A 19,415-nucleotide genomic window follows, 5' to 3' on the forward strand; every position below is an offset into this window, starting at 1 on the left:
CGATTTGATATGACTAATAGGGTCAGAATAACAATCATCTTCTTAGTCATTACCGAAACGATGGTAACGACATACATGAACAAAACAGAATCAATTACTAGCACCCTGGGTAACCTTGTGACTTTCCCCGATCCAAGTATGAGTAATGTTCTTCCAGTAGTATAGGCCTCTACTACCTTTCACACCTACTCATACTCGTCCAAAGTATTGTCTTGCAGTTCTCCAACTCACCACACAAGAAAACTCATATAGCAACTTAACACATCAGATAACATAACCAAGGTTTATATTATTTCTTGAAACGATTACATAGATGTTCAAGTTCACCTTATACTATGCCTCTTTTATTAGGCTACACCACATGATACTATTTATATAGATACTTTATAGATCCTTACTCCTAATCCCTTGCATCCTCGCCCACTTCAATAAGGATCATTTGGAATGCTCTTACATTTGGATTTGGCGGTGCGTTTGGCTTTGTAGCTCCTTCCTTATTTGGGCAGTCTTTCTTAAAGTGTCCTTCTTCACCACACTTAAAGCAGAATTCTCACTTGGTTGTGCATTCGTTGGTATAGTGACCATTCTTTCTACATTTGAAGCAAGTCACCTCTTTAGAGCATCTCCCAATGTGCTTCCTTCTGTACTTGTCACACCACTTTTCTTCATTTCTATCCCCAAACCACTTGTTGTTAGAGTCAGACTTTGGGAACCTATTTTTCTTTTTGGATATTAAGGACCCCTCAAACTTCATCTCGCCAACTTCAACCTTGTTGGCAGTTCTGCCTTTGATCACTTCTTCAACAGACTTAGCAGCCCAGATGGTCGCCTCAAGAGTTGGTGCTTGGCGTAATGGCATAGTGTACTCCCATGGTAGTCCCTTTGTATACTTATCGATTTTTGTTAGCTCGTCAGGGACAATGCACAAAGAAAACGCCATCTTATCTGTGTCTGTGAAGGCATTGGCATACTCATCAATGGACATGTTGCCCTTTTTCAATGTCAGAAAATGGCTCTACAGCTCTAGCATGTTTTGAGCTGAGCAGAACTTGCATGTAAAGTGTACCAAGAATTTTGCCCATGTTAGTTGTAGTGGCTCATTGGGGCTTATGATCTTTCCCAAAGTGTTCCACCAACGAATAGTCGCACCCCTAAACCGACGCACATCATAAGTGGTTTATAGCTTGCCCTTGCAACCACATGTTTTGAAAGCTAGCTCCATCTCAAAGATCCAGTCCATAACTCCGAAGTGATCTTCTTTCCCCGTAAAAGTTGATGGTTTGCAAGTTGTGAAGTCATTATACTTGCATCTATTCCTTTCAATTCTTTCATCTTGTTTTTTTCTTCTAACCACTGGCGGTTCAGCTTGACTAACGGTTCTACTGTAATTCCTTTCTTCTGACTATTCAATGTTTAACTTAAGCTACATAATAGGCACAATATGTTCATCCATATTTTGTTGTAGTATACACATTGTCTCTTCCATCTAATGATCCAACATCATTTGTATCATTGCTTGTACTCCTGCAATCTTGATTGGCTCGGCTTCAGCTGCTACTTCTGGTGCATGCTCAATCACTTGTGGCTCAGGCTGATGGTTTCTATTAATATTTACATAAAAGTTTTCTAATCCGCTTCGAGTTCTTACCATGCCAATTTATACGCCAAATAAGATGTTCGGTATGCAGTGAAAATAATTAAGATAGGAAAATCTTTATTTACGACAAATGTATAAATCTCCTTTATCACTCTGAAAAGTTACATGTCAGTTCTAATATCATAATTAAATGTTTAGAAACCTGAGCACATAAAATTTCCAGATCCAGTTGGCAACAGACCATAGATCTAATCAAATAATGGCATCATAAAATATCACAAATCATTTAGCAAATAAAAGCATTATAGGCATCTTTCCTAAAATAAGCTAATTCTTGTGTCTATTCAAGTATACTACCTAAAATATATTAGACACACTCCTCACTATCATCGCTTAGCATTCTAAGTTGAAGTCTAGAAATAAATCCTTACTCCTAGTTTGCTTAAACTAATGCTCTAATACCAACTATGACATCCCCATTTTCACGGCAAGAAAAGACCGATTTGTTTATGCTTATTTAAAAATCAGAGTATCCTTTTTGAGAAAATAGTATTGCGAAATTTGTTCTCATAAAACATGATTATGATATTATCAAAGCATTTTTGAAGAAATGAATTTTATTTATATTAAAAAAATTGGGATGTCATCGTCAATTCATAAACATAAGCATAACGAAATATTACAAGCCTTAAAATAATTAAACTAGTGGCCTAATACTACTTGAATCTCTCAACATAATGTATCTTTCATATACCCACCTATGATACAATAAACTGAGTATGTCAAGTTGGGAAACCTGATGAGTACATAGGGATTTCAATCCCACAATGTGATAATAATGTATAACTAAAACCTACAAATCCAACTATTATCATTAACACAAATATATCTTATCTCTAAAACAATTTATCCCATCTCGTCAATTCCCACGTATAGATCCTATATAAAAATCTTACAAGATATAGCCTAAAGGATCAATATGAAAAACAAACTGAAGACACTACTTCAGAAATTCTCTAGCAGCAAACGAGGATTAATAAATACATCAAATGAGGGGAATGGAACGAGTTTCACCATGAACCTCCGTTCGTAAAACAACAAGATAATTAAGTCAGGTATGGTTATCTAGATAATTATTCCTAGCAGTGGTCTGACATCGTGAGGTATTTTACCCCAGACTCGCCCTATCTGGCAATACAACATCAAACTTTGCCTAGCAGTGGTCTGACATCGTGAGGAATTTTACCCCCAGACTCACCCTATCCGACACTACAACATCAGACATACCTGGTAGTAGTCTATTACTGACATACTCTATTAGGAAGTCTACAAAGTTCCCTCAATTACTTCGTGAAAGGAAATGTTGACATGTGAAGCTCGTCCGATCACTTCATAAAAGAAACGATGACTCCAAAGCTCTTCAAATAAAAAGTATGGGGAAATACTAATAAAATACTCCTGTATGCTCCCGTACCCCGACACCAATAGTGTAAAAAAGGACTTTATACATGATAGTACTTCTGGCACATTATAGTACCACGGTATGAATAAGACTCGTACCCTAGAACATAATAATACCCCGACACAAGCAACACCTAAGACACAGAGCTTTGAAAAATACTTGGTACTTAGAAAGTACTTTTGTACGTAGGACATATTCCACAGATCATCAATCTCCTCGAACAAAGTTTCTATGCTCTATTCCGATCACACATGTGCCCTTAATAAGAAGCTACCCAACATTCAAAATTAATTGAACTACGCATCTCTTTTAAGTCTTATTTCATCACTAAGCAAGCCTACTATGGTTATAATTAACATTCAATCCTAACTCTGTTACGGTAACATTATCTTAATTTAATGGAATATTTTATTTAGAGTATCAAGTATTAACATACAATTGTCTTGTCATTTATAATAGTTCTATTATTATTATCATGTAAATAAATCTCAACGCATATAGAATCATGTCTAGTTCGCATAGCATATATCATCAAATATACATATAACACATATTTCCAGATAATACACATATAACTCACATATAAAGTTTCAACATATATTTAACACTTTTATTAATAATTGTATTAAAATCATGTTCGTGAAAGGGACTATGCAGTCACTTGTTAAAATGATGATTCAAAATTCGGGTAGCGCTTCGCTTCTAAAATCGTCTTTTCCTTCAATGAAACCTAGCATTATTATCACTAGATTTTAGTCTAATATTTATTGCAACTAATTATTAGTGTAGATTCATCATCAATTCAAAGTCTACTTCCATGATCTATCAAGTAAGGATCATCCAGGTAGGACAGTTGGGAGACAGGACCATTTCGGCATATAGTTTTTTTGAAATCTAACAACCAAACCCAACGTAACCATTCTAGACACCTCTCCCGTAAGTAGATAAATCAGTATAATGACTTTGAATCACTGATAAATCTTCATTATAGGTTCATAATAACAATAATGAACTTAAATATAAGTTATACTTAAAGTAGGGTATGCATAACTCACTTACAAGGGAGTTTAGCGAGGAACCGGGTTTTGTGCGGGCAGAACTTCTGAGCCAAAAGCTCTTCTTCTTGTAGCCTTCTGGCACTTCAGGGCTCACCTCTAACACCTAAGAGGTGCTAGGGAAAAACCTTGAGGGTTTGCGGGTGTTTGGGAGAGAGTTGGAATGAATTAGTGTGGAGAAATGAGTAGAAACACCACCTATTTATAGGCTGCCAGCTCTTGCATATGTTGGGCGTACACAAGGGTACGTTGGGCATACTTAGTATGTTGGGGGTACATAGAGTTATGCGAGGCATATCAATCCACATGTCAGCATCACATGTGAAGCCGTGGGGAATACGGTGGGGTTGAGATCTCGCCATGTGTCACTTGCTGGTTAATCCTAAACGTTAATTATCTTCTAAATTCCATAACTTTGGCATATGATCTCCATTTTTGACGTTCTTTATATCCACGTGTAGGTGGCAATGTGATCTATAACATTCCTTTAGACTCATTTGGCTAGTTTTGACTTTATTTTTAAAGTTTATTTTAATAGGCTTAGACAGATAAAGTCCGTTAAAAATTCACAACTTTGTTATCCGACGTCCGTTTTCATCTATATTTATATTGTTGAGTTCTTATTAACGAGATCTTCAATTCTCATATAGGTGGTGTCGGCTAAAAATTGATCGATCTAAAAATTCGATTTTCGGGCTGTGTACTACTACGCTAAATCTTAGAAAAATCATAACCTCCTCAAACAAAGTTCAGATTTGGATGTTCTTTTTATGTACTTTCTTGTTTTAACATATACTACGACTTTCATTTAGATCTCTAAGGAAAAAAATTAGTTCATCAAAAATTCACTTTTTACGTTATGCGGCGACGTGCCGCTTTTGTCAAGAAGCTCCGACAGGTCGTAACTTTTTCGTTATAAGTCGGGTTTCAACGTTAGTTACATGTACAAATTCCTTGTGACATATACTATAATTTGGTTAAGATTATATATTCTAAATAATCTTCTATCAAAAAGTCATTCAATGCTTATTGTCTCTAAATTGACCGGCCCAAACCTGTGGGCGTTACATGTTTCCACATAGATCTCTGCTTTCAAACAATGCTAGTAAGCAATTGATGCACGCTTAACCAAGACTTTGCTAATTTGAATAACATAATATCAAATTGATGCAAAAATGATAGAATGATTGTGAGTTTTGATATTATAGAAAGTGATGTGACTACCAATGTGACACTATTTGTTTTCTGAATGTTTGCAATCTACAATAACATGTGGCATGGTATACTTGCATAAGACCCATTTTGTTCAAATCTTCAATCTAGAAATTAAGGCATGTTGATTAATGAATTTATCTTGGGAGACTAAGATTTAATCTGGATGGACAGGCAAGAAGTTGTAATATAAATGATTACAAAAACATATGATTATCATTATCTATATATCCCTAAAACAAAATCAACTTAGTGTCTTCATCTTCTATGATTTTGGTTATATGGAATAAACACTTTCAAAATAGGAGTTTAAGCAATACCTAAAGTAATTCCAATAAACAACAGATCAATCCAAAAAAGGAAGCAGGATACTAACAATTTAATAAGAATCCAGTAAAATGTTTACTTGAATATAAATACTACCAACAATATTAAGCACTTCGTCGAGCAGGTGGTTGGCGAATCTTGAAATAGAAATTTTTATAAGATACCACTTACATAATGTAATTTATGTATAAGAACATCACACACAGATATAATTGAAGTCATAATTTTAAAATGAAATGATTGTATGGGCTAAATCTTTAAACAAACCACAATAATTACATATGTTAAAAATGAATCCTCCATTGAAAGAGGGGATGACGAACCTAACTTGGAGTGGGTTAAAGAAAGAAGATGAACATACAATTGAATCTTTGATTTGATCTGATATCATAGGACACATCTGTTGGAAAAGACGAAATTTTCAGGTGGAGGAAACACAAAGACAATCATGGGATGGTCAAAAAGCTGGTAATGATGATGACTTGTTGATATGAAAATCTTGACAGAGAAGGAAGAATCTTGAAAGCAAGAGTAGATTTAGGATTTTGTTCATCAAATTTGAAACATAAACACAGTGGTATGCAATTAGCAGGGAGGAAGGAAGCTTTGGCAGCTCGGGATGGAGGATTACGCCAATTCCGTGTGTGTGTCATTGAGAATAAAAAATGGAGGCGTGCTAATGAAAAAGAATATAACTGAATTAGGGCACTTCTGTCTTATTCATTTTATTTTTGGTGAGTTTTAATTGTCCTTATTAGGTTTCCTAATTTTAAAACTTTTATTTTTGATGAGTTTTAATTTTAAACCTAAGATACATTTTATAAAATTGGTGGACAAAAAGTAAAAGGATTTGAGCAAATGATGATGTCAACAAAATGATCAAAGGGTGCAAAATCTAGGAATGAAATGCAATCAATGGGTCTAATTGTTGAAGATGTTGTAATCAGGTTTCTCTTTATACATATATATATATATATGTATATATATATATATATATATATATATATATATATATAGAGAGAGAGAGAGAGAGAGAGAGAGAGATATGAAACAATAGCAGATGTGGAGCTTCAATGACCAATAATTCATACATTAGAAATGCTTCAACGTGGGTAACCATACTTCCCCTTTGATAAATTGGTATTAATGTGGTTGTAGTAAAATTGTATGAATTCTAACATAGTTACTCATTTTTTAATGATATGATAAGTTTATGTTGTTATAACGTTTATTAGTTATTGTTCATTGGAGAGGATAAGCTTGTATAGCTGAAACTATAGCTGATATTTATTGTAACAATATATTGAATTTGCATAGTTGCAAGTCTTAACATGTTATTACTATATATTACTGTAAGTTGGTATAACTGGTAAATAAAGCTTATTATTTTTGTGATAAGTAGCTTGTTATTATAGATTATAAATTGCAATTATTTATTGATGTGTAGTGTAGTGAGTTATTAGAATTAATTATTATTATTATATAGTGTAGTTGCACAATTATAACTAAATATAATTTATATTGCTAATAGCAGAAAAGTAGATATTAAACATAGTAGAATAGTTATAGTTGAATATAATTGATATAGCTGATAACAATTGGAAAGGAAACACTGGACATAGTTGAATAGTTATAGCTATATATAATTGGTATACTTGATAATAGCCGAAAGCAATGGTTGAATATAGTTGAATAGTTATAATTTAATATAATTGATATAACTTATATTAGTTGGAAATTTGTGGTTAGATATAGTTGGCAATTTATAGCAAAATATAAGGGAATAGTCGATATAGTTGTTTGTTGTTATCTGATGTGGGAGCTTTTCTAACTATAAAACTATTGTTGGTTAATCACTGAAAAGAGTAGCAGATGATTGCTTAAAACCATGTATGTGATATTGATGAAATGGTTAATCTGAATGGTATTATGGAAAAGCTTTATATACATATGTTTTACTTACATGTTGTAAATTTTTAATCGTTATGATTAATTGTCGCTGATGTTATATGTGTATACATAGTTGGTTACTCATTAAGCTCTTGTAGCTTACTTATGTTTTATGTATACCTTTTAGGATCAAGTAAACCTACTAAGGATATAAAGCGAGTAGCTAGGAGATAGCAGAATTGTAGAAAGATGGTAACGCCTGACTTAGATTTTCGTATTACTTTTATTGTATACATTCTTCTTAATAACATCTTGTATTTAACCAGTTGGTATAAGTGTACATCAAACTGTTTTATAAAATAAAAATGAAAACTATGGGTTTACCTTATATTAATTTGTTGGGTGTTACACCCACCATATTAATTTTGGAAACCACTATGGAAAATCATTTTGTAGAAAAATAAAAAATACAAATTGAACTCACTGTGCTACCAGAGTGATGAAGAGAGGAGAGGTGGCCAATTTTGGAGGAATATGTGGTACCGGATACTAGGGAGGCAGAGGTGGTCACAACGGGCTACTAGGGATATAACAAACATAAGGGCGGAGATGATGCCCTTTCAAATATCCCACCAATATCATCTTATTTTTAAATGACCTTATCAAACCCCCAAAACCAAAACGGCGAAAACGTCTAGGTGGATGACTTCATGTAATATATAACAAATGAATAATAGTGATCAAAGCCATACAACCATCATATTGATAATTAAGTAGTTTACATTGTACACTAAACATTGTTTACTTGATATTAAATACATATGTCAAATGTAAATAGTGTGACGCAGCAACGCCCCATCATCAAAACCCATTTGGTTACCCGTTTACTGATTTCCTGAGAATACAAGTGGTTTTGAAAAAGTGTCAACAATTAAGTTGGTGAGTTCATAAGAGTTTTGTATGCGAAAAATCAGTAATCTTTCCTTGTAAGAATGATAGAGTGCACTTTCAAAAAATCCAATATCTTCTTTTAAAAATGAGTTGTAAGTCCTAAACCCAAGACCGAAAATGTAAGTAGTGTTTTATTGGAAAGTAGTATTATGATGTTTTATCTTTATATAAAACTAACTGATTATATGTTAACCCCGTAAACCAAATTTATTGTTAATACCCCATGTGAGTTATTATAACCATGTTAGCGACTAGTGGCCTGGTACAACGTTCTTCAGGCGTCGGAATGTTAGACATTTGTCACCCTAGACCTGCCGGTCTAACTGTAGCCAACAGCTTGGGTGCGTGGGTTTTCAGTCTCGTATAGATCTATACACAAGTGTCACGCTCTCTTACCGAGACTCTGACTATAATTCAGGACTTTAGTGTACTCTGGTGGGTACGGTGAAGGCTTGTCTCACAAATTTGTATTAACCGGTTTACGTCTAGTGTATTGAAACCCTCAATGAAAGTATTACCCTTCCACAGGGGCCATACAGTGTAAAAATATTGATACATTTACGTAATTATATGTTTTGTCCAAAATGATGGTGTAGTATCTATGATTCCCAAACTATACCAATTATAGTTTATCATGAATGTTTTGTTAAATCCATTTATATAAACATTTATATAAATACATAATAGTTATCTTGTCTACATGTTTTGAAAGATTAAATCTTAAAAAAAAGTTGCATCCAACATAAGTATGAGAAATTGGTATGAAAAAATCCATTTCTAGCTTTTACCCCTTTTTAACGATATTTACCGGCAACTAGGAAAATATAACTTGATAAAACTTGTTTCTATCCTTTTTGGGATTTTAACTCAAAATTGCTTCATATGTTTTAAAACTATATATTTCTTGTTAAAACTGACAAAATGTCATAAACTTGTTATGTCCAAAAAAATCTATTTTTTTATAAAATGATAGATTCTTGTGTGTGTGTGTGTGTTTTTGTAAAACTGACTCCTTGATTTTTTGTCTAGTTTCAAAATGCATAACCAAAACAACATATTAGGGGTTTTATCCCACAAAAATTGTATAATAACTAGCTTACAACCATTTTTGTTAGAAATGCCATATTTTGTCCTAAAAGAACCTCAGTCTTTGTAGTTTTGTAATTATAACTTTTTATTATGAATATATAACATAGTTTATGTTTTGTTTTTCTTAGTTTTACATCTCAAAACTACCATACCACAAATAAATGTTCTAAAAACTACATATTTCATGAAAATAATGCTTTATATTCAACATAGGAATGAAACATGCAAACATTTATATTATAAACCAAACTTTACTTGTATCCCCCCCCCCCCCCCCCCCCGGAAAACATGAAAAACTCGAAAATATGGGGGTATGAACTCACCTTGAGTGTTTTTATGATTGAATAAAGAGGTGATGTTGAAGATCTTCAAGCCTAGAACACTTGAAGGTGGTTGAAGAACTCTTTGAAGATGGTATTATCCTGTGAGTTTTAACACATGATAATGGGAGTAAATGAGATGAAACTAGCATGAAAATGTGTAGAAACACCAGATTAACGAGAAATGCTTACCAAAGATTATAAGAACCAACTTGAAGAAATAAATCCTTGGAATGTTTGCACTTGTTTCTTGAGAGAAAGGTGAAGAAGTTTGAAGATGGTGGGGGTTTGGGGGTTCTCAGCCGAAGTTAAAAAGGGGGAGGGTGTAGTGATGTCTGCAATGTTATTTGATGGATAAATGCATTGTTATATGTTGGGTAATATTTCTTATTGGGAACTGATGTATCTATAACATCACAAGTCAACTCCTTTTTCTTTTCTTTCCAAACGAAAACTACACTAGCCCACCGAAATCACAAGGTGATTTCGGTTCAGTGCCACCGAAATCATAGAGTTTTCGGTCCCAAACCGAAAACTCTAAAAGCGAGATCATAGAGTTTTCGTTCCTAAACCAAAAACCCTAAAAACAAAGTATAAACCTAAAATTCATGTCCTAATCAGTTGAATTTTGTTGACTTGTTTGACATTGATTGATCCACAATTGCGAGTCGTCAGAGATCTTGACCCCATTCTCATCAACAATGTCAACCCAATCCCGATGTCGCTATAAATTCACCACAACGCAATACATCATCCTCGCCTTTCATCGAATCAAATCTTAAAAATCCATCATATGTTCCCTCGACATCCCTCCTTTTTTATGCCTTGTTCTAGTCTGCACCTCATCCTAGTGGTATAAAATTCCACTGAATGGGTAGCACACACTCGTGTTTATAGATGCATGCAACAAACAGAACCAAGGACGATAATGTGTTCCAGATGTTAACAAAATTGTAGTTGTTGTAGGATACAAACTTTCGACCTGTCATACGGGTGGCATTTTTTGGTAGGAATCCAGGAGGAGGGATAATGATGTTAGGTGGTGATAGTGGCTTCGTGGTGTATCCGAATGTGTGGTGATATTGTTGGTCTTGGTGGGGAAGATTTGGACGGAGAGGAGTGTTGGAGATGTGAATAGTGAGAGAGAGCGATCTAGTCGATAATTAAGTTTGAACTTGTTTTAGGAATTTTTTTAGTTTTTTTACATAAATGTTACTTGAGGTATAAGAAATTAAAATTTTATCCCCGTTAATTTATAACTTTTTTTATTTGGTTTGAGGGCAATCTGATCATTTTACACCCATTTAATGGAGACCCATATGTTTTGGTCAAAAATCAACTAAGTAGAATATAACCAAATTGTATGAGAGGCTGTGATGTTCGTGGTAAATCAAGTAAGAAATGATAATAAAAGTGACACAAGTGAGTTACAAGGAAAGCACTTGCTCCTTGATAAGATCTTCGACATAAAACCTTGGGAGATGATAATGATCACATGTCCTGTTGATTTTGTTGATATAAAATGTTGAATACATACATAAATGTATGAATGCAAGTACAAGTGTGGTATACGAGCTAAATGTGTCCTTAGTGTGCTAATTACATGTGCTATTTATAGTTAAATGCTAATAACAAGAAGTATGATAATTCCGGGATCCACTAGAATCAACATATGAATGTTATTTGACTTGGTATTCCGGGTCTTTTGCCTAGTTGAGATGACTCTCTGTTGAGAATGGGTCTTGTGTTGACTTGTTCTGCACGTGTGATAAAAATAAAGAAAATATATATGTTACAATTGTTAGAAATATTAGTTGTAATAGTTAGGATCCATTGATATGTTTAAGGATCTTGAGGATTCAGAAGTATTCGTGGATCCTGAATACGATTCAAGGATCCCGCCCCTAACAATTGTCTCCAAATTCTACATGTAAAATATCGAGGTTACTTTTCCTGTATTTAAAGGTATAATTTAAAAATAATAAATGAGAGAGATAAAAGATTTGAATTTTAAACCCTAATAGATAGAATTTATCCGTTCCACAATCATCATTACCCGGTCAATTAAACTTATTTCTCCTCTGTTATCACGGTAAATAGAGGTGGTTGGTTTGAGGTGTTCGTCACACCCTTTAGCTTTCATCCAGGGTTTATCAGTCATCTCGGAAGGTATAGTTCTCACTTTTTCTCCTTAATTTTCTTTTCTTTGACCATGTGCAAGAAAATGACTCTATCTCGCAAGAACATTCTCGCTCCTTCCGAGGATGATTTTTTTGATCAAAAGATGTCATCTTATGACGAAATATGTTATTTTGATGATGATGATATCGAGTTGTTGAAATCAGACGGAGCTTTTTCCAATGATGATGTTTTCAAACCTTTTAATAAGAAGTATCAACCTGATTTCGTTTCTTCTTGTTGGGTCTGCTTCCCTGAATACCCCTTTTCTTTGGGCTTGAAGTATCCTTTTCTTGGAATCATTTCTAAGTTCTTTGAGGTTACTAAAATCTCCTACATCCAAGCGATGCCTATTGTTTGGAGGATGTTGTTGTGGGTCAATAGATTGAACCAATCCAAAGATATGAGCATAGGTTTTGCTGAGCTGGCTCATGTTTATGACCTTACTACCTTTAGAAGTTCCTGTTCTCTTCTTAAAGTCAAATCTCACAAATCCTCTATCCATTATCGTTATATTGAACCTTTTTTGTGAGACGTGATTCCATCCTTGGTGGGGATCTCCTACCAAAGACCAAAGTCAAGAAAGGTAGGATTAATTTACCTTTATACTAAGGATCCTGAAATTCTCATTTCATTATTTTATTTGATTTTTTGCAGCTTTGAATTTTGAAGATCTCATCCCTGTTGTGGAGGATACTGAAGAGAAGATAAATAATTCCTTGCTCTTTTCGAGGTTGATAGGTCCTTCAAGTTCGATTGCTCCAATATCGAACAAGGTTCCTCCACCACTACTCCAATGGATACCGATAAGGATCCTCACTCTTCTTGTTTCTTGCTTAATTTTTAAAGATCCGGAACTGATAAGGATCCTGAACTAACGAGGATCCCATATGATATGTAGGATCCAAGGCCACTCGCTCCAGTGCTCGATTTGGTTTGTCTGATCTTGAAGACGATATGTCTAGCGACCTGATTCTAATTAAGAAGGAGAAATTTGCTCCTCATCTTCCTCTCAATAGATCTCAGATCAATCTTCCCATGAAGACCTGAGGTTCTCGGAAGAGAAACACTGCAGAAGCCAACGATTTGATCCTTGAGATTCTTGGAGCCGAGGAGGCACTCCAGATGTTCGTTTCATTTTCCTAAGTCGTAAGTATTCGTGTGATTTTAGTTTCTATCTTTTACTTTCTTTTACTAACACAATGATTTGTTTTAGTTTTCTGCTCATGTCTCTCAGTCTGCAGTCAATCTAAGGATTTGGGTTGAGCAAGATGAGCGAGACCTAAAGGAGAAGGAGAAGGAGTGGAAGGCGACAAATGAAGATCTCTAGAGGAGGGTGGAGCTACTAAGTAAGGAGAAGGTCGATAAAGAGGAAGAGCATGATGTGTATACTGAAGAGGTGATTGCGGAGGTGAAGGTCAGTGTTGTTGTAGCCGTTTCGGAAGCAAAGATCAAACTCGCAGAGGATGTGGCCAATGCGGAATCCTGGAATTTGGATGGATTGTGTGAAGCTTTAGCAAAACTAATTGGTAAGCCTGTTAGTACCAATCAGGATCCTAAAGGGAAGTAGTAGAAGATGGGTGAAAGGGAGAAGGTTCCGGGAGATGATAACCAATCCACAGTTTAGCCCTATTTAGATAAATATATTTTAAATGGTTTTTGTTTGAAAATGTAAGCCAACTAAGAAATTTGTTTTTGTGGGGTTGGTGTGCAGCCCTTTTAATGTTATGCTTGTTTTATATCCTTTTTTGAATGTTTGACTTGCGTGGTAGATTCGTGTAGGAGTAGGATTTTTACTAACTAAGATCCTGAAAAAGTAAGGTCTTGCAAGCAATCTTAGGATCTGCATCAGTTAACCTAATATTTTAGGATCCTGGGTTGGTTAGGGTACTTACAAATAAATAATCATAAGAAAACTAGTAGGATGAGAATAGATAGAACCTGATTATCCTTTGGATTTTTTACATAGGAGAAATCCGAAGTTATAATTCCCTTGGTTCGTAAGATCCTGAAGCTTCTGTATGGAAGGATCCTTGCTCTAGAAGTTCATCAGGTAGGATTCTTGATTACCCATAACTTAGTGAACTTTGTGGAGGATCCCTCCTTAGGAATCACTTGGAAATAACTTTGACTTGGAAAACAACTGAGAAGAATCTTGTTTTTGTAACACGGTAATATTGCAAGTCTTGCATATTTTCTGGGGAACATCCCAACTTTAGACAACACGTTGGTGTCATAACTCTTAGAAAATCTCAGGGGAAAAATCCCAACCTAAGACAACACGTCAGTGTTACAATATTTAGTAAATTACTGGGGAAATCCCAATTCAAGGTAACATGTTAATGTTACAAATCTTGGTAAATTACTGGGGAAAATCCCAATTCGTATGATAACATGTCAATGTTATAAACCTTAGGAAATTTTCTAGAGGAGATCCCAACTTAAGATAACATGTCAATGTTATAAACCTTATGTGTAGTCTGGGGAAAACCTTATGTTTAGAAATAAGAGCATTACCAAGTCACTACAGTGTAAAATGATCCCCTTATTCACATCCCATAGCAAGATATCATGTAACCAAGAGAGGTGTATAAACCTTAACTCGAATGAAAGAGGCAATTAACTCTTTAAACCTTAGAGGGTATTAAGTAACCTTATTCGTAGGAGAGATGACCGGTCTCTATTTGTAGTTACTATGGCATTTTTGTATTGTAATCGTGAAGATCTTAGAATGTTGTAGCCATTGGGATCGTTGAATTCTAGGATCCTTAAATATTAGGATCCCTGAATGTCAGGATCCTTGGATTCATCCACGTAGCAAACATTAGCTAGCGGTGGACGTTAGTCTAGCTAACGCCCCTCCGATTCATGGTATTTGAAAAGAGCAAGTGAAAATGAAGGGTGGAAGGTAAAGAGTATGTGTACCTTGACATTTTGGAAATAAAAAAATATCGCTTACATGAAATAAGCTATAAGATGTATAGCATTCCAGGATCTTGGGAAGACATTTCCATCAAGGGTACCTAGCCAATATGCCCCCTTTCCTGCTTCAGCATCTATCAGATACGGTCCTTCCCATTTAGGTGCCAATTTACATACACGGGGATCCTTGGTATTTTGGAATGTTGTCCTTAAGACCAAGTCTCCTATCAAGAATCTTCTCACTTTGATATTCTTGTTGTATGCTTTGGTGATCCTTTGTTGATGGGCAGCGACATGGATCTTGACAAGATCCATGAATTCATCGATAGTATCAAGATCCTAGGCTAGGGTCCTATCGTTGTTCTCTTGATCTTGAGATAGATATCTTGCCGCTGGGATCATCACTTCAGTGGGGATCATCGCTTCTATTTTGAACACCAAAGAGTATTGAGTTTGGCCTATGGCCACTTTGGAAGTGGTCCTATCTTACCGTAGGACAAAAGGAAGTTCTTCTTCCCATCTTATGTAATTTTCCTACTATATCCATCCCCCACTTCATGAATAGCCAATAGGAGATGTTAGGATGAAAAGGTTCTGCTGATCGGTGTAGGGTGTTGCTATGTCTTTGACAAGCATCACATCTTTAAGCATGCAAGAAAGAATCTTTCTTCATGGTTGGCAAGTAGTATCCCGTCCTCAACACCTTGGAGCACAAGGATTTTCCCCTAGTGTGGTTACCATAATCTCCTTCATGTATGTCTTTTAGGACTTCCGCAACCTCGTGATCTTCTAGGCATCTAAGGAATGGACCTGCCATGGATTTCCTGTATATCTTACCTTGGGTCATCACAAAACGTGAGACCCTCATTTTGAATAACTTGTCACTTTTTTCTTCCTTCGGGATGGTACCATTTTGGAGATATTCCACAATGCGTTGAATCCATGATCTTGAGGTTTGGGAAGGATCCTTGATGCTAGAATCTTGATGAGGAAGTTGAGGAATAGGATCTTTAATGTTAGCGATGCTGGTTGTTACCTCATCATCGTCGGGATCCTTCAGCCTTTTGGAATGATCCTCGACTGCTGGGATCATCACATGGATTATCGGCAACCTGGTTTCTAGTGGGATTCTAAGAGAAGATCCTAGATTAGCGCAAGCATCCGCTTCAACATTATCTTCTCTAGGAACTTGGTTTAGACTGAATGCTTCGAATTCAGAGGCTAAATTTTTGAGGATCCGGAGGTATAGTGCTAGCCTTTCCCCTTTTACTACATAGGATCCATTAAAATGGTTAGTTATTAATAAGGAGTTTGACATATACCTGAAGATCCTTGGATAGTTGTATTCCATGATTAGTGCCTCGTATTTAGCTTCGCTATTGGTTGCATCGAACTCACAACTGACTGCCTGGGGTAGGATGTCCCCCTGTGGCAACTTTCGTATGATCCCTAGTCCAGTTCCTCTTTGGTTTGATGCTCCATATGTGAATAGTTTCCATCTTCCTCTGTTTTCTTTTTCTAGAAGTCGTTTAGTTTCTATCTCTACTTCAACTTGACGATCATTATTAAAGTCATCCATAAAGTCTGCCAGTACTTGAGACTTTATCACAGATCTTGGCTCATACTTGATGTCGTATGTTCTTAGCTTCACAGACAATTTTGCCAACCTTCCTGAGATTTCTGGTTTACTCATCACAATCTTAATAGGATAATTAGTTCTTACATTTGTAGGATGTGTTTCAAAGTAGTGTCGTAATTTCGTAGAAGAACTTACTAGTGCAAGTATAATTTTTTCAAGGTGAGAGTACCTGGTCTCAGGATCCAAGAGACTTTTACTTCAATAGTAGACGGAATGTTGATCCCCGTTAAGATCCTTAGCTAAGACTGCCTTCACCACGTTTGAGAATACTGAAAGGTAGAGAAGAAGTGGTTCCCCATCTAATGGTTTTACTAATAGGGGTGTTGAACTTAGGTATCTTTTAAGTTCCTAGAAAGCATCTTTTTGCTCCTCGGTCCACTCAAACCATTCATTTCGTAGAAAGGTTTGCATTTTTCTAGGGATCTTGAGATGAACATGTTTAAGGATGCCACTCTGCCTATTAGTCTTTGAATATCCTTTGTCGAGAACGGGAATCTTAGATCGATGATTGCTTTGATTTGCTTAGGACTTTCTTCAATTCCTCTTCTGGTCACCATGTACCCAAGGAACTTGCCTAATCTCATTCCAAAGTGACACTTGGAGGGGTTCAACTTCATGTTATACTCATCTAGTATATCAAAGGCTTCTTCAAGATCCTTGAGATGTCTTCAACTTTCTTTGACTTGACCACTATCTCATCAATGTAGACTTCCATGGTGTCCCTCTGTTTCTCTTTGAACATCTTGTTGACTAGCCTTTGATATGATGCACATGCATTTTTGAGACCAAATGGCATGGCAATATAACAATATATACATGTGGAGGTTATGAATGTTGTATCCTCTTGGTCAGATGGTTCCATTTGGATTTGCTGGAACCTTGATGATGCATCTGTGAATGTTAGTAACTCATGACCAGTTGTGGCATCCATCATGGAGTCTATGTGTGGTAGAGGGAAAATATCCTTGGGACAAGCCTTGTTGAGATCCGTATAATCCACACATACTCTATATTTTCCATTCTTCTTTTGTACTACGACCACGTTGGCTAGCCACCTTGGAACATCACTTCCTTGATCATTCCTGTTTTAAGAAGTTTTTCTACTTCTTCTTGTATGATTTGGTTTCTCTCTAGTGCAAACTTCCTTATCTTTTGGTGTATTAGTCAAAAAGATGGATCAATATTAAGTTTATGGGTTATTATATTTTTGTATATACCTGTCATGTCCTCGTGTTTCCATTCAAATGTCTTGCTTCTAGATCTGAGGAACTTTATTAGTTCTTGTTTGATTGGTTCTAGTATTGAGGATCCTATGAGAACTTTGGCATAAAGATCGTCAAGATTTAGGGGCACTTCCTTTACATCTTTCTCTCTTGTTTCTAACACATCTTGTGCCCCCTAATTTAATTGTTATGCTTATTGTGGTATTGTTGAAGATTTCATCGAGGTCTTGTAGCATTCTTTGGATTCTTGTTGATCACTTGTGATATTTACTGTCCTCGATGGGGTGAGCATCTTCACCATTGATGATATATCGATGGGACAGCCTTCATTTCGTGGATCCATGGTCTAGCTAGAATAACATTATGAGAGGATAATGTATCTATTACACAAAAACGTTTCATAGAGTTTACCCCCTCAATGTAGATAGGTAGCTTTATTTCGCTGACTGTATGTTTTGTTTCACTACTGAATCCTATTAATACTGAGGATCTTTTGATTATTTTTTACTTTGGGATGTTCATTCTTTTTAAAATATCCAAGAGTATAATGTTGACCGAGGATCCTCCGTTGAGAAGGATCCTTCTGACGAAATGGTTGGCAATGTAAAGAGTGATCACTAATCCGTCTTGCTTAGGATCTTGGATGTATTTTCTATATGCTTCGTCGAAGGTGATCTCCTTCTTGTTTGTGATTGACGTATTCTTTCGTGTCCTTTCTTCTTTTTGTGTTTTTGACATCTTGGCATGCCTTTTTGCTGCAGAATAAGAGGTACCACAAATGTCAGATCCTCCATAGATCACATTCGTTACCTTGGTGTCCGTAGGAGGGGATCCTGGCTTATTGAGGATCTTCTGAGGATCCTGATCTTTCTCTTTGGATCTTTCCTTTCTTCTTCCAAGTATTTCTTTGAGGTATAAGAGGTAGTTGATCTCCTTCTTGGGATTTATGTAATCCCCTGTGACATGACCAAAGTCTTCATGGCATACATGTCATTTGGATTTATCTTTCCAAGTGGTGGATTTTTCACCCTTCCTTGGCCATCTTGCTTTGTCACCAAGATCCTACATAAAAATTATTATACATAAAATATCCACAGAAAGCAATAGTCAGTAATCTTAGGTAATTCTTCTTCCTCCTTCGTCTTCAAGGGCATTAACCCTATGATGATCATGTTTGGAATATGGTTTAGACTTGTAGGATCTTTTTGCCAATGAGTCAACCTTCCTATTGGGGTGATCGTATGAGCTTGGTGGGTTGCTCCTTTTTTAGATCGCCTTGTCTTCTTCGAGCCTTATGAATCTTAATGCTTTACTTCGAACCTTATCTGTTCTCTTGAATGGGCTCATTAAAAGGTCTATGTAGAAAGGAGAGTCCTTTTTAAGCCTATTTTAAAGGCTTCAACCGCAGTTGCCATATCAATGTTGGGGACACTCAGAGCTTCCCTGCCAAACTTGTCCACAAAAGTCCTAAGGGATTCCTTAGTATTCTAAAGCACTCGATAAAGATCACTAGTGATATTTTCAAATGTTCTGCTACAAGAAATTTGATT

This window comes from Lactuca sativa, chromosome 3 (genome assembly GCF_002870075.4).
Source record: "Lactuca sativa cultivar Salinas chromosome 3, Lsat_Salinas_v11, whole genome shotgun sequence".
Lineage (NCBI taxonomy): Eukaryota > Viridiplantae > Streptophyta > Magnoliopsida > Asterales > Asteraceae > Lactuca > Lactuca sativa.